This window comes from Haemaphysalis longicornis, unplaced genomic scaffold (genome assembly GCF_048455015.1).
Source record: "Haemaphysalis longicornis isolate Haplotype H1 unplaced genomic scaffold, Haemaphysalis longicornis Haplotype H1 scaffold_6, whole genome shotgun sequence".
Taxonomy (NCBI): Eukaryota; Metazoa; Arthropoda; class Arachnida; order Ixodida; family Ixodidae; genus Haemaphysalis; species Haemaphysalis longicornis.
This window is the reverse complement of record NW_027526407.1, coordinates 109,884,741-109,898,807: the sequence shown is the minus strand read 5'-3', so window position 1 is coordinate 109,898,807 and position 14,067 is coordinate 109,884,741. Positions and strand designations below refer to the sequence as shown.

Below are 14,067 nucleotides of genomic sequence, written 5' to 3'. Positions count from 1 at the left end.
CAAATTTTGACATATTGTTTTAAGTGCAGGAGAACAGAAAAATTCCTTGAGACAAGTCATTCTGAAGAACATGCTTGGGAGCTTTGGTCGTGTGACAAAAAACTACAATACATACCACCATGGTGAAACGTTCGATAAACCGACAGGATTTCTAAAAAAGAATATCACATAGGTGTACATACTGTGCTGCAAACAATATTTGCTACCCGCTTAAGATGATGGACACAAAGAACAGGCATACCTTGCAGCAAGTGTTTGGCAGTCAGTAAGCATGTCTTAAATGGTGGCCATTTTTGTCCCTCTATATTTATAGTCGTAGACCTGTAGAACTAGCTCGTGTGTTTCTGCTGCTACTATCCGCCTTAGACAACAGACAATCCAAACAAAAAAAAAGTCAGTGAGTTTATGCGCAACGAGTTTTATCTTGATTCCTGACGTAAACTCGACCGAAAGCGTTAGAAACTCCCTCCGCTGGATCTTTCTTTTGGCATTAGATGCCCTTAAATACGCTAGTTCATCAAAAAAAAAGTATTCACCACTGACGCGTTGCTTTATGAAACGCTTGTCGCTTCAATGCAAACAAAGCTACAAGCACACAAACACCTCCCGTAAACCGGCTCCTGCTTACTACATTCCGGTAATCTTGCTTCTACACCACAGCGTGTTTTAGTTCACGCTGAAATGCATAGGCTTGGCCTAACAGCGTCGCATTAAATAAATTTTTCTATCGGGACTGCAATTGCTCTTACCACTGGTCTTTCCAGAACAACCTCCACCCAGTGAAATATCAGTTTTCAACACTAAAGAGCAAAATTCGGCGGATTTATGATATTGCATATGGAGCAACATTCCCAGTACATGATCAGTACTCTGGAACTGTAGTAAGCTTTAGAATTTCTTATGTGCATATTCGGCGATAAAAATATATTCCTAGGTGATATAAATATGTCTAGGCTTCACCATTTTTTTCTTCCATGCAAACAAAGTGAATCGACAAAATACACTTTCCTATAGTTTATTTCACAATCTACATGCAGCTGAATGTATGCTATGTCTTTTTGAAAACTCGCACTTTGGGTGCAAGTACCTTGGCCCCTACTCCAGCTGCTAGCAAAAAAGTCACAAAAATATTTGGGGTATTATGGTTGTACGTGCCTACCTTAGGAACAAAAATATCCTTGCAAGGCCTCAAGCACATATCGTCGCTGTTATTCGCCCGTAGAATTTCATGGTGAAAACGCCGCTCCAGAGGGCGTAATATTAGGAGCAGTGAAGCATCCACTCTGATACACACAGTTTCGAAAATGAACTAAAGTTGTCTTCTTGAGCCATATGTTCGTGTGTGTGCTTTTATTTTTTTATCTGATGCTGCCACACAAGGCGCTGCATAGCGCAAGGCATTTGTGAGTCGGCGGTTGTTTGTGTAATGCCGAATTTGCTGTATTTGTTCTTTGTTTTCTTGCTTGCTTGCTTGATTGCTTGCTAGTTTGCTTGCCTTTGGGAGACCAGAGCTAAAAAAATACGTCCATTGGAGCAAATGACTGTCTTTGAGCATCCGACTCAAGTGTAAAATTACGCTGCTCTTTGTTTCACGTTCACTGCAGTTGTTTCTTTACAACTGGCAGGGCGCATATAGGCTTTACTTCTGGACGCGACACGCGTTAAACATTTACGCATGCGCGGTTCGTGGACCTTCCCTCACTGAAGTTGCCATGTCTTACGTGAATAACTAATTTTGGGATGCGGCAGCCCGCTGCCTGACTTGCCGGGGGAATTTTACCAATTTGTAAAATCGGGTTTTTTTGTTTTCTTGCATTTTTTTTCTGAAGCGCCGTTCTATGGCAGGCTTTACATTTATTGATCGTTTAGGTAAACGCTGCGGTGACAAGACAGACTGTGTTTTCGTTTGCTGTGTTCACTGGTGGGATATTTATAATTGCACTGGTTTGTCCTCTTGCTGTGATTATGTATGAGAGGCTTCACCACTTGTTATTGTCAGGCCTCCGTATTCAATGTAGGCCTCAACTTTATTTGATGTTTTAGTGACTGCTATGTCCATCTTACTCCTGGTACCCTCCCACGGGTCGAGTGAGTTCACTCATTGCTATCTCCGGTATATGACTTTGTGTTTCCGAGTTTATTTCGGCCCTCTTCCAAATTTTTTTCACCCAGGTAAACCCTTCAAGTATCCTACTACACTGCACATGCGCTCCTGCTTATCAAATTACAGTGCTGTAGAAACTGCTGTAGGCCGCAAGACTTTTCTCCAACATACGTTTCTATGTAAGAGCCACTAGGCGTATGTCCACGTTTACGTAAATAAAGCCTAATATCGTCTTTGAGCGAAAGGTGCCCACCGGACTCCCGCTTTCCAGCTATCGGGTTTGAATCTCGACGCAAAACCCCGTATTATGTTTCCTTCAATTTGGCTTTGAGCTGCTTACATAAAGTGTGTCGTGCACCATTATCCTGCGTACCCCCATGAGAAACTTTGCGCAATGCTTCATTGAAGCGTACGACGTTTATAAAGCGAGGCGTTGACGCGTATGCGTTTCATTACCTTTCAATGCACACTCAGGTGTTCCCAAAAGTTACACCTTCTGTTTTCGTGCGTGCGTGCTTGCTTGCTTGCGTGCGTCTGCGTTTTTGTGAGTGAGTAAATGCGTGTGTGTGTGTGTGTGTGTTTGTGAGTGTGTGTGTGTGTGTGCTGGCGCGTACGCGTGCGTGTGTGCTGGCGTGTGCGCGTGCGCGTGCACGTGTGTGCGTGTATGCATGCATGCATGCGTGTGTGTGTGTGTGTGCACGTGCGCGCGTGTGCGTGCGCGTGTGTGCGCGCGTGCGTGCGTGCATGGGCATGTTTGAGTGCGTGTACGTGCATGCGTTTGTCTGTGCGTGTGCACCCTGTGGCCGTGTGCGTGTGTGTGTGGCTGTGTGTGTATACGCGTTTTACCATGTGCGTGTGTGTGTGTGTATGTGTATGTGTGTGTTTACGTCTGCGTGTGAATGTGCGTGTGTGTCTGTTTGGGGTGGTTGGCGGCCGTGCGGGAGATTGAGCGTACGCGTGTTCGCGTGTGTCGGCGATTGCTTTTCATTGGCCGCTTCTACAGAAAATGGCACCTGGGGGGGGGGGGGCGAAAAAATTCAACACAACCACCTCTACATCCAGCATGTCGCAGTTCTCAATATGAGATATCACTCCCTGGCCTCCTGCAATGGAAATGCCGTCGGATGTTCGTATACTCCGGCGTTGCAGATGTTTAAATTTACAAAGTCCCCGGGAAACCTGCTTGTCTCTACCAAGGTTCCGGTCCTGTTTCTTTCTACAAACGTGGCTAACCCTGCTTCGGGCAAACCTATTGAGAAAAATGTTGCGTAGAAGTAAACGTTGGCGCAGCATAACTGGTATTTGATTTTTTTTTCATTTCATCTATTTCGCCCTCAATCGCAGTAACATTGTAGAGGGGTGTGGAAAAAAAAGATGAGTAGAAGGCCCAGTGCATTCGAAATAAAAAAATATGTTGACACTGCGGTGGCATCTTAGCGCCAAAAAAACGTAGGCGCTGTAGGAATTGCAGTGAATAAATAAATACAGAAAAGAGACGGCAAGGGTGCCAAAAGTTCAATTACAAGTACTAGTGAATAGCAAATAATACAGCGCACAAGCGTCATAAGTACAAAGGACAGATCTGGCTGAAGAATAAAATTGCTGATTTTAGCATGAAAGAATTCGATACCAACAATTGACACCAAATCTGAGGGGAGGCAATTCCACTCATCAGCCGTGTGTGGTATGATTGAATGAAAAAATGAACCGTGATAACACGTGGTAAGAGAGACTTACTAGCATTGTACTCGGCGGAACAAAACGTAGAAGTCGCGACAGACAAACTGATGGCTGAATATTTGGGGATGGTAAATTTTACGAAATAGGCATAGCGGAGAAATTTCGCTGCGCATAACCAAGGGAGGGAAAGACAAGGTTTGTATTTACGTTATGGCACTAGTGGGATGATAGTTCGACAAAATGAACCGTGCAGAATAATTTTTATACTAAGTGAAGAGAATTTGTCGCTTTCCAAATATGTGGTTCCAGACATTATGCATGTTCGAGTTCTGAGTAAACCAAGGACTTGTACAGAATTAATTTGGTAGCAAGAGGGCGTTTAGGAACGTTCAATCCTAAGTAGCCGAGTGAGCGATTGGCGTTGTTATTATGTATTTAATGTGTCATTGCTAATTGAGATCGGAAGCGATATATACACCGATGAATTTATCGCTGGCTACTGACTTCACACTGATATTGTTAAGAAGGTAATCAGCTGGGGTAGAATTGGTACGCGACCAGCGTATTACGTTACATATTTTTACGCTAAGGTTCATCTTCCACGTGGGACACCATTCAGCGATATTGTTAAGATCAGCCCGTAACTGGGAGACGCTAGCACTATCAAACATTTTACGGTAGACAACGCAATCGTCTGCGAATATATGCACGAAAGGGGATGCACTTCATGGGGAGTTATTACTGTTCTATGTTAAAAGAGTATAGGTCTTAGGACCGAGCCTTGTGGCACACCTGACGTTAGTGGGGCAAGGGACAACGACACCATTTAACGATAGACATTGAGATCGATGGTTTAGGAGTTGTTCAATCCACGTTTACAAAGGCAAATCAATGTTTATACTTGAAAGTTTTATTATCAAAAGGTGAACAACTGTTTTATCAAAAGCTTTGGTGAAGTGTAAAAACATGCAGTCGGCTTGAGATCGACGGTCGGTCAACATGTGCAAGGAATATACTAAAGAATGTACTAAATATATCAGTTGGATTACGTAAAAATAATTCTTGACTGAGTCCATGTTGGCACGGTGTAAAAAAGTTATTGGAGTCTTATATCTGAAAATATTGTACACGGGACCCTTGTAAGAAAAATTGGCCGGTTATTAAAAGGAGAATGCTTCGCTCCCCGCACGGGGCACCTTGAGCAATCTTGGTGACGGTACTGGCGATACCGCGGACCCCGAGCCCCCAAACATACGCTGGATCCAACCGTGGCAATGTGTTTATAGGTGAAGGGTTAGAAACCATGAACGGTGGCCGTCGGAGCCCAGGTCAAGCTCCGGCGGATGGGCTCCCTGTCTGTTCACCAGGCAGGGAGCTCCGGGACCTCTTTGGCTACCAGGGTAAGGTCAAAGAAGAAAGTACCCCCGTCTCCCTGCTTCCCAATGTATCATATGGCATTTTCCAAACCCCCCCCCCCCCCAAACGTGATCGGCCCCCGAAAAGGGGCCGCACCGAAGCTTCATTCCCACCCTTGCCAACAATTGCATCCCAAAAGCCTGATAACTATCCGCGCTTCTTGATTGTTGAATCTCTTGACAAGTCAAATCCCATCTCCTCCCAGTCAGTGTTCCTTATCACCAAATTCCTTGAAGGCATCCTTGGCAAGTCTTTCCAAGCCAAGAAACTGAGAACCGGCGAAGTTCTGGTCGAGGTGAACACTCACCAGCAAGCCACAAGCCTCCTTACCCAGAATCGCATGGCAGATCTGGACATTAGAGTCACACCCCACCGTAGCCTCAATAGCTCTCAGGGTGTGATTTCTGAGCCAGATCTGATAAATGAGACGGAAGCCGATCTGCTCGAAGGTCTGAAAGGCGAGGGCGTGACGGCAGTGAGGCGCATCACCATGCGGCGAGATGATAAGCAAATCATGACAAAGCATATAATCTTGACATTTGACCGTTCCACACTCCCCGAATCCATCAAAGCAGGTTTCATTCACTGTTCTGTCCGGCCTTACATCCCGAACCCGCGGCGCTGTTTCAAGTGCCAACGGTTCGGGCATGGCACCACCTCCTGTCGCGGCAAAACAACGTGTGCAAAATGTTCATCCCAAGATCATGATACAGATAACTGCCAGGCTCAACAATTAATGTGCAGCAACTGTCATGGACCTCATGCTGCGTACTCCCGCACGTGTGAAAGGTTCCAGATGGAAAAGAAAATAATAAATCTCAAAATCACTGAAAACATCACCTTCCCAGAGGCGCGGAAGAGGTTCGCCTCTTTTCCCCTGGGGAGGTACGCCGACGCAGCTCGCCGGGGGGCGGAGCGGCGTCTTGTTTCGGCGGGGACCCAGTACCGAGAGTCGGACTTGGTCCCGCCCCCGCCCCCCCCCTGGGTTGCCTCTTGCAGCCCAACCCGCCTCCGCACCGCTCGCTGAGCCAGCAGCGGCTGTGGTGGCATCCACGTCCGGTGGGGATGCTGCTGCACCCACCGTTTCCTCCTCTCCACCGGCCCGAAGCACACGCAAGGGCCCGGACGAGATGGAGACGGAGGCAGTCGCAGCGACCCCCTCCCCTGCCTCACTGTCTGTGCCATCTGTCGTGCTCCCCACGCCTTCGGCACTGGCAGCGCAGTCAAAGAACGCCCGAAAGGGTACCACGTCAAGGGGGCCCAGTCCGCTGGGCACCCCCTTGCCATCAGATGACGACATGGACGTCGAGCCCTTCCGGCTTTCATCGCAGCGGAAGGAACGGGCTGCGACGTCCAGGTCCGTAGAGAAGGCCAGAAAGCCCCTCCCAAGAGTGCAAGCCCCGAAAGACCCTACATAATCACTCTCCAGTAGCTCTATCACATCATAATGGGAAGAGAAAACATAGTTCAATGGAACTGCAGAGGCCTTCTGAATAATCTTGACGACGTGCATGAGATTCTGCATGCCAACCAGCCAAGTTTAATGTGTGTCCAGGAAACACATCTGAATTCCAAACACACAAATTTCTTGAATAGTTACCTGGTATACAGGAAAGACAGGGATGGCTGCACACACTCTTCTGGCGGCGTGGCCATAATCGCCCGAAAATCCTTAGCATGCCACCCTGTCACCTTGAATACCGTCCTTGAGGCTGTAGCAATACGCTTAATAATATTTAATAGGTTGATAACGGTATGCTCCATCTACATTCCTCCTGATGTTACACTTTTGAGCTCTGACTTCGAGGCGCTGGTTGACCAGCTGCCCGAACCGTACATTCTAACAGGCGACCTTAATGCTCACAATTCTCTTTGGGGCTCTTCTCGTACGGATGCCCGGGGTCGCCTGATAGAGAGGTTTCTTACATCCTCTGGAGCATGCCTTTTCAACAATAAACAGCCTACATATCATAACATAGGACACAACACATACTCATGTCTTGACTTGGCTATTGGTTCGGCAATTCTCTTTCCATGTCTTGAGTGGGGTGTGGCCACGGACCCATATGGTAGTGACCATTTCCCTACTTCATTAACGTACATAGGTACAGGCCCGAGCAGTCCATCTTCCCATAAAAGGTTTAATGAAGCAAGAGCTACCTGGAATACATTTACAGAGACGTCCCAACTACACCACACATCCATAGGACACCTACACGTTGAAGAAGCTACCCAACTGCTCACGGCGCACATCCTCGACGCCGCCGAAAAGTCCATTCCCCACGCATCTGGTGCCCCGCGCAACCAGCGGAGGCCGTGGTGGAATTAGGACTGTAGGCGAGCGCGAGAGGCCCAGAACAAGGCGTGGGGTGTCCTTCGTCGGTACCCCACGTCGGGTAACCTCATTTTGTTCAAACGGGCCAAGGCGTTAGGAAAACGTGTGCGCCGTGAGTCAAAACGAGAGAGTTGGCGTTCATTCATAACATCAATTAACTTCTACACAGACACACGGAAAGTATGGACACGAATACGCAAACTCAAGGGACATCAAACACACAGCCTGCCTCTGGTCAGTACAACAGGGGACACACTCGAACACCAGGCTGACACACTCGCACAACACTTCCAACACGTTTCTAGTGCAGCACACTACACAAACACCTTCATGAAACACAAACTCGTGGCCGAAAAGAAACCTTTACATGACAATGACAGGTCAGCCACCTCTTATAACTCCGAGTTCACGCTTCATGAGCTGAGGTGTGCTCTGAGCACGTGTAAACCCTCAGCTCCAGGCCCAGACAACATTACATATACAATGATACAGAACTTACACACAGACACTCTTGTAACACTTCTTCACCTTTTCAACAAGATATGGCTTTCGGGGCACATTCCAAAGTCTTGGAGGGATGCCATAGTTGTAGCATTCTTGAAAGAAGGGAAGGACCCTTCTTCTCCCGCTAGCTATCGACCCATTGCCCTGACCAGCTGCCTGTGTAAGCTTCTCGAGAAGATGATAAACCGGAGGCTCGTGTACTTTTTGGAGTATAACGGCCTTCTCGAGAGCTGCCAGGCAGGCTTCAGGGCGGGGCGATCCACGAATGATCAACTTGTGGCACTAGAGTCATATATTAAGGATGCCTTCATTCATAAACAGTTCTGTTTAACTGTGTTTTTCGACCTAGAAAAGGCCTATGACACCGCTTGGCGTTATGGGATCCTTACTGACCTGAAGTCATTCGGTGTTTCTGGTAATATGTTTAACACCCTTGCTAGCTATTTGTCTGAGAGAACCTTTCGCGTCAGAGTTGGCTCTGCACTGTCAAAGGTACACGTGCAAGAAAATGGCGTGCCGCAAGGCGGAGTTCTAAGCTGCACTCTCTTCATAGTAAAAATGAACTCCCTTGGGAAGGCACTGCCGCCTACAATTTCTTACTCCATGTATGTAGATGACGTACAGATATCTTTTAAATCATGTAATATGTCCATCTGCGAACGTCAAGTCCAGCTCGGCGTCAAGAAGCTTGCCGGCTGGGCAGACAAGAATGGGTTTAAATTGAATCCTGCAAAAAGCTCCTGCGTTCTGTTCTCCAGGAAGCGCGGGGTCCATCCGGACCCAGACATTACTCTGAATGGCGTGTCGCTTCCTGTGAACAAGGAGCACAAGTTCTTGGGTGTGGTGTTTGATCACCAACTCACATTCATTCCCCACATCAAGGAATTTAAAAATAAATGTCTCAAAACAATGAATATACTTAAGGTTCTCTCCCACCAATCCTATGGTTCTGACAAAGAACTCTTGCTTCGCTTGTATACTGCTTTGGTTGGGTCTCGTTTGGACTATGGCAGTGTGGTATATGGGTCGGCGACTAAGACAGCCTTGCGAATTCTTGACCCAGTGCTACACTTGGGCCTTCGTCTTTCGTCGGGTGCTTTTCGCACTAGCCCTGCTGAGAGTCTTTATGTCGAATGTAATAAGTGGAGCCTTGAGAACCAACGAACATACATGGACTTGCTTTATGCTTTTAAAATTTCATCGCTGAATAATCATCCTTTTTATCCTGTCTTTAATGATACATCAACATCTCTGCTATTTGTAAATCGCCCATCCGTTCCTCTGCCATTTTCACTTAGAGTGAGAGAGCGAGCCGCGGATCTCAGTGCTTTGTTTTTAGACGTGTACAGGTCATCCTTTTCTAACAGTTTACCGCCTTGGCAAGTTCGCCCTGTGTCGTGCGACCTTTCTTTTATGAGACTTGATAAAAATCGTGTACCACGAGCTGCAATACTGAAGCACTTTCTGTCTTTGCAGTTTAAATACACATGTGCGGAATTTTATAGTGACGCTTCTAAAACCTCCACTATGGTGTCGTGCGCTGCTCATGGTCCAAATTTTAATGCAGCCAGAACCATGAGCGTGCACACAACAGTTTTTTCAGCAGAAGCGTATGGAATTTTACTGATTGTACGACACATTCTTGAAAATCAAATTCCCAATTCCATCATCTATACAGATTCTTTGAGTGTTGTTCGCGCACTGTCATCGCATACACCCCCCAAAAACCACATAGTTAATCTTGTATTTAACACTATCATGTCCGTGTATGCACAAAAGCATAAGCTGGTCCTCTGCTGGGTCCCAGGACACGCAGGGATCGCTGGGAATGAGTTGGCAGACGAGAGGGCCGCTGCTGCTGCACTCAGGAACACTGTAGACATTACAGCGATACCCTACACAGACCTCAAGCCACACATAAGACAACACCTGCGCAGAACATGGCAAACACACTGGGACGAACAGACAGACAACAAACTACATGTAATAAAGCCACACTTGGGACGGTACACATCTGACTCACACAACAGACAGACGGAAGTCGCCTTGGGTAGGATGCGGATAGGGCACACCCATGCAACGCACTCGTATCTGCTGACGGGATCTTCTAGACCCCAGTGCAGCAGGTGCGGAGAGGCCCTATCCGTAGTGCACATACTAATCACATGCAAGGCACTTCACATAACACGACACAAACACTTCAGAGAACTCTACAGACAACATATTCCCCTACATCCATCGTTTTTCCTAGGTGATGATGCCATTGTTTCCGTGAAACGTGTGTTTGAGTATTTGTCCGACGTCAAGTTCTTAAACCTCATTTCCTATCACGCATCATGAAATCTGGCCCTATACACCAGCCATGCTCATTGTCGTTTCGTGATTTTACTTTTGTTTTTGCTGATTTTACTTAGTGTGTAAGGTTTCACCCCTATCATCGACTTGTTTTGGCGCTCTTTGCCCCAGTTGGCCTTGCGCCATAAACATCCAACCATCATCATCATCAGAATGCTTCGCTCCGGATTCTTGAATAGGGACCACCTTCGCCGTTTGCCTGTCACCTGGATTTCCACCTGGATTTAGGAATTGATGAAAGAATTTTTATTTGAAACTTCATGAAGCCATTTTGTTTCATTGAAAAGTCTTACACTAATGCTGTCAATACCGCATGAAGAGGACAACTTCAAGGAATCTAACTGTTTAACTATGCCGGAAGGATAATTGTAATGGGTGATATAACAGGGAAGCCAGTTCATAAAACAGCTCGGAACCTACAATGAGCCACAGAAGAGATGTTTACAAATACGTTAATAAGTAAAGTGGCACAATCGTTTCGCGAAACAGCCGTCGCTTCAGCATCAGTCAAGGAAACTTCATTTGTGTCTATTATTAACAATAATCCAAAACTCCCTAGGGTTTTGTGCCGGCATTGACGGAAACATGTTCATAAAAATTGTGTATGCATTGCGGATTGCCTGAATGTAAGCATCAGCATCCCTTTGGAAAGCATTCCATTGGTACTCAGACAAATGTCGTTTGGCTGCACGAAACAATCTTTTGTTTTGGGGGGAAAGCTCCTTTAGGAAGTCGTTGTACATTGGTGATTTCGGGTTTTCTGATATTGCCTTGGGTGGAATGCACATGCGCCTGAGTTCCGTCGTTTTAGTAGAAAACGTTTTCCACTTATCTTGTACAGAATGTGTCTCAAAGTAAGGCAAATTCTCTTCTAAAAAAGCGAAAAGTTGAAGGTTGAATTTATCAAATTATTTTACATTTGGCGAGGGCCTTGAAACTACTGGCGTCTACTTAGAAATCCAATAGAGAATGACCTGGCAAAACTGATAGGCCGTGGAAAAGTTCAGGATTGGTCGTTAAAACGAGGTCAAGAACGTTGGCAGAAGCGTTTGTACTCTTGTAGGATTAGCTACTGTTTACGTCAAACTTAACATTACGAGACTTCAAAAATGCCTGAGATGGGGAGGAATATGTGGTACCGCCGGAATGCTCGACCGTCCAGTCGATAGACAGGTAGTTAAAGTTGCCTAACAATGTTATAGGGGAAGCCAAGTATCGTGTTTTATTATCGTTGATTGTCATGCAAGTCATCAACAAATGAGGCATCAGCATTCGCAGGACAATAAGAAACGCCAAAGAAGTGTTTCCTAATATTTTTTTAAAATATAACACCAAACCGAACCACGTCTGGTGGGAATATTTATGCACAACTAATGTAAACGTTCTGAAACCTCCAGCAAAGTGCCACCATGTTGTATTTCGTTGCGATAGCAACTATATGCATTGAAATAAGTCGAAGTAGAAAACCACTCAGACTCACATATCCGCGTGTTTAGCCGTGTTTCTCTTAACGCAAAAATATCCGCTTCACACCAATCTACAACGTTGCTGAAGATGTTGTTTCTATTTTTTTTGCTCCGGAAATTAGCCAAAATATACGACAATGAACGTGACGGACATCGCACACCGCTTCCCTCAGTTAACTGTTACGATGATTCAAGTGCACGGCACGACGCACCTGAATGAGGCAAAATGCTTGCTCTAGAGGGATGAATGGCAGAATCAAAGAAATTCTTTTGTGTAAGTTTTGTGAGGGGTGCGCCGGCAATTGTAGCCTCACACACTAGCACTGTTTGCTGTTAGTAGATAGTGAGTTGTATTGACATGTACGTTAGCGAAGTTAATGAACACGGCAATCATACGCATATCAGTCTCTGTTGACCAAATATTTTTGTGGCAAAGGTGAAATACCGGTGAGTCCGGTAAGGTTTCGGCATATTCCACTAACGTTTTGCGTGCGACCCTAGTAGACGTGCCATAGTACTCACTAACCGATTTATTGCTCACGTAATAGTTTGCCGTTTTCTCCAAAATAACTGCTCAAAGGAGCTTTTTGGGCATCCACGGTTTTATTGGTTTAAACGCTTGAAATTTAACATTATAATAGCCCGAGAACCAGCCTAACCGGTGCTAGATAGCACATTTCTTTCTAGCTTGCCTAAAATACTTCTCGTTATTATAAAATCTTTGTTTATGTTAGGCGTTTTCCATCGCCTTGGGAGATGCGTGTGTTTATATTCGACCTTTTTTGAAAATTGTGATGATTGAATAGTGATGTATGAATAAGATATTTGTTGGTACTTGAATAAACCAGAATTATGAAGGCCTACACTAAAGATTTCGAATGAGACATAAATACGTGAAAGCAAAAAATTATTCTTACCTCGTATATAAATCAACATCTGCGATCGGCGTCTACGTAGTTTTGCGGTGAACTGCTGTGTGCAACTGAAACGATAGCCCACCTGTTAAAACCGTAGTCTAGGGCTTTAAAAGCCTGTTTAAAAACCAATGCTTACCTCCATGCACCCTTTGTTTCTCTTCTCCTAAATTCAAATTTATTTTTGTAAGCTACTGTCAGTCTATCTGCTTTGCAGCGAATTCCTTCGTCTTCAGGACCCTCTAGATACGTCCACACGTACGGTGCTCTTGAATAAAACTGAAAAAAAGTGAATTAAGGAGATTATTTAAAGGACAATTAGAATTGAGCAGGTATACACGTTTGAAATATTATAAATGCTAGCCTGCACATTTCGTAAAGCATGTCGTTGGCGCTGCGAAGTTACAACCATGTTTTAAAGCGAAACTTTATTTAATGTAAAGCATTAGCCATCCAAAAATAGCATACACAAAGCTACTTGAGCATTAACCCAAAATAGCCAAAATTTTTATGAGAGATGCATTTTGTAGAAATACGTTTTTACCCTAGTTAGCCGAATATACTGCTAAATTGTGAAGTGTGGAATTCTGGCCGGCAGTTGGTAGCTGTAAAACAAAGGAGATGCGTCATGTACTCTGTAAAGCTGTCATTAGAGCCTTTGAATATTTTCCTTTATACAAACAACATGCCCGGCATTAGTGGTCAGTTTGCGTTACCAACCACGACACACAGGAGTATTAACCAAAGTTCTTGCGTGCAGCTTTACTTCCGAGAGTTTTAGCTTGGCTTGCACTTAGTAGATGATTTCTTCCGCCCCCACCAGGTCTTTTAAATTAGAATTGTTCCACCGTCTTTAGCTACGTCATTCTACTATATGTTGGCGTCAAAGCTTTAATCGAAACACTTGATGGAGCGTTCACCCTATCTATTAGATATTCGAAATCATTGTATAAACTGTCACTAGTCTTGTTTCTTTAGCTAAGGTTAGCTACTAGGCTTAAGGTCTCTGTTACCCGTACTTGGAAATAAATGCGATGGTATTTAATTTTATGACGGGCCTGCCAGCGTTCGCCGGAAGATCTGGCGGAATAATGACATCATCACGCACGCCAGCACTGCTGGACCGTGGAGAACACTTTTTCCATGGCTTGTGGCGTGATCTATCTCGTACTCTTCTCCTCGCCTGTTCACGTGCGGGCGATTTTCAAGTGCCAAGCAAAGAAAAGCTCAGCTACAGACGCCGTGTTCGCGAAGACGGTTGTAGTAGGTTCTATGGCGTTCTAGCTTGGTCCA

General features: G+C 45.4%; 1 long non-coding RNA gene across 1 annotated transcript in view; it reads right to left on the bottom strand.

Moving 5' to 3' along the window:
- The window catches only part of LOC144141877 (uncharacterized), a 46,545-nt gene that overhangs the window by 11,302 nt on the left and 21,176 nt on the right, over positions 1-14,067 (bottom strand). The window contains exons 2-3 of the long non-coding RNA XR_013316730.1: positions 12,914-13,053; positions 12,778-12,842 (exon numbers count right to left, since the gene is read on the bottom strand). This is a non-coding gene — a long non-coding RNA (uncharacterized LOC144141877). The remainder of the gene's footprint in view (positions 1-12,777; positions 12,843-12,913; positions 13,054-14,067) is intronic.